The sequence below is a fragment of the Austrofundulus limnaeus genome, unplaced genomic scaffold, assembly GCF_001266775.1.
Source record: "Austrofundulus limnaeus strain Quisiro unplaced genomic scaffold, Austrofundulus_limnaeus-1.0 Scaffold54, whole genome shotgun sequence".
Lineage (NCBI taxonomy): Eukaryota > Metazoa > Chordata > Actinopteri > Cyprinodontiformes > Rivulidae > Austrofundulus > Austrofundulus limnaeus.
Window position 1 is genome coordinate 1,072,949 of NW_013952456.1, and position 2,652 is coordinate 1,075,600.

At 36.3% G+C, this 2,652-nt stretch overlaps 1 protein-coding gene across 1 annotated transcript in view; it reads right to left on the reverse strand.

Moving 5' to 3' along the window:
- mmp14b (matrix metallopeptidase 14b (membrane-inserted)) overlaps positions 1–2,652 on the reverse strand; it is a gene marked incomplete at its 5' end in the record, with an annotated part of 16,355 nt that overhangs the window by 12,998 nt on the left and 705 nt on the right.

Here is a 2,652-nt window from a genome sequence, read left to right on the forward strand (position 1 = left end):
TGTGTGTGTGTGTGTGTGTGTGTGTGTGTGTGTGTTAAATGCAGGTGGGTGCTGACACATCAGGGTCTTTTCGCCCTGACTCTGACCACTTCCTGCCTGCACCACAGACCACAGGATGTCTGAGTTGTCCCACAAACAAGTCTGCAGATGTTTATCTCACGGACCAACATACTGACCAGACTTYAAGTTAATTAAAACACAAACAAGGATGGGAACTGACACGAAGGACTCATATAGGGGGGGTTGTGTGTGTAGTAGTATGTACAATTAAAACTGCCATCAAAACAGGTATAAAAAATAAACTAATAACACTTTTTTTCACAAAAGCCAACCACATTTTTAAAATTTGTTAAAATTCAAATGATTTGCTTGTCAGTTCTTATTCATAAGGGTTTTACATTCCTATTAATATGATGTTATTGTTAGAAAGTTTTTAATTCATCATGAACGGACCTTTTGTGTGCTATGCAAACGATCATCTTATCTTTAATTTGAACCATGTTCTGTTGTTTGTCTCAACAATGTGATATTAAATCAGGGTAATGTTTTACCACCCTGAACACACCACATCTTATCGCAGAAGCTAAGCAGGGTTGGGCCTGGTTAGAACTTGGATGGGAGACCGTTTGGGAATGCCAGGTGCTGTACCAACGTAGGAGTTGTTCCCACATTGGTCACTAGCTATAAAAAAACCTTTGACCATAAAGGTCAAAGGTCACCTTTAATGAAGGATACCAAATCAAACGTTTTATTACTATGCTAATAAAATAGTAATGGTACTGATAAAAGAGTTTTGCAAAAGTTTTAATTTTCTATTGGATGTAAACACTGCAAAAACTGTCCATCTTACCAAGTTTTAAAATCTTATATCCAGCAAAAAAGTCTTTTTGATCTTGTTTTGAGACTGATTTACTAAACAACAACTGATTGTGTAAGAATAATAATCTTGTTTTCAGAATGTGTAAGACTATTTGTCTTGTTAGCATTAAAATTTCCCTCAAACTAAGTCAAAATATCTGCCAATGCAGTAAGAAAAGTTTACTTGGTAAGGTTCTTGAAATACTTGATTTGACTCAATTTTTTCTTACTTCAAGAATCTTAACAAGTAAAATTTTCTTACTCCATTGGCAGAAATTTTTGACTTAATTTGAGTCAAATTTTCAGACTAACAAGACAAATAATCTTACACATTCTGAAAACAAGATTGTTATTCTTACACAATCAGTTCTTGTTTAGTAAATCAGTCTCAAAATGAGATCAAAAAGACTTTTGACTGGATATAAGATTTTAAAACTTGGTAAGATGGACAGTTTTTGCAGTGTGATTCTGGTGTTGAAAACATATACAATTCAAATACTGTCTAAAAGTTAGCCCGAAAACAATTTAAAGGGAGTTCTGAGTTTTTATGAACAATTATTATCTTACCTGTTAATAGATCTTTGAACAGCTTCAATTTGGAGTTTGACCAAATTAATCCACTAATAGACAGTCAGAGTGAAGCCAAGACAAAAGTTGATTGCTATTGAAGAACTTCATATTCCTAATAATTCATGCATTTTTTTACAATCACTGTCAGTTTCACATTACCCAGTCATTTACACTAAATTGTATGGTTATTTGCATATGCAAATAGAACCAGCATCTAGCTGGAGCCATTTTAGTACAACATTTCTGATGAAACAGCCTAATGTTGAAATGTAAAACTGACAATAATGTCKAAGTCTATAAATGACAGTTTGCCTGAAATGCTACAAACGTTTTGAGACTTGAGGTGGTTTTAAGGTGGCAGAAATCCCCTTTGGTCTTTCCCTTGCTCGATTCCCTCAGATGTAAACTTTACTTTGCCAAACTGAAATGGTTTATATAGTTATCGAGAATAATTAAAAATTCCCTCTTCTAATAATGCGGAGTATACTGTATATTGTCTGTGAAATAGGCAGTGATTAATTAAAGGGGACCTATTATGAAAAATTCACTTTTTAAAGTTTTCTTTTACTCAACTTTGGGTAGGTATTTCTTAAAAAACAGTCCTAGGACCAAAAAATGCACCCAGGGTCATATTTACTGTAAGTAAATGTATTTTTAATGTGTATTAACGACGAGTTTTATACTTCCGTCATTTTGTGATGTCACAAGCCGTACGACAACCCACCGGAACCTGCGTTCAGCCCCTTACCTAGCAACCCCCYGGTGAGGCTCCTCCTCCTCAATATAAAAAGCCGTCACCGTGTTGTTGTGTAATGTGCAGCTCAGGTCACAACGAGTCTCCATTAGGGCAATGGGTAGAGTGTTGGACCAGAGAGTGGGAGAGCAGAGTTTGAGACCAGCATGGGCACWATTTAATTATTTACTTATTTTCGTTCGTTATGAACACATTTTCTCATGAACCTCTATTGTTTAGCTTATTAAAGCTTTGTTAAAGCCTATTTGTTCAAGTTTCTGATGTTTTTTGAACGCTGCTGCTCCCTGCTCTGGTAACAGCATGCAGAGTGAGCGCAGAGCAGAGGAGGGAGAAAAAAAAAGAAGCTGCGACTGACTCTGCCTCTGGGTCTCACAGGGTCTCATATGGTTGTACAACGGCGCTTCTGTTATTATTAGCCATGCTAACGCTGGCTTTGGAGGGCGTTACCAACAGAGCTCATTAACATAAAC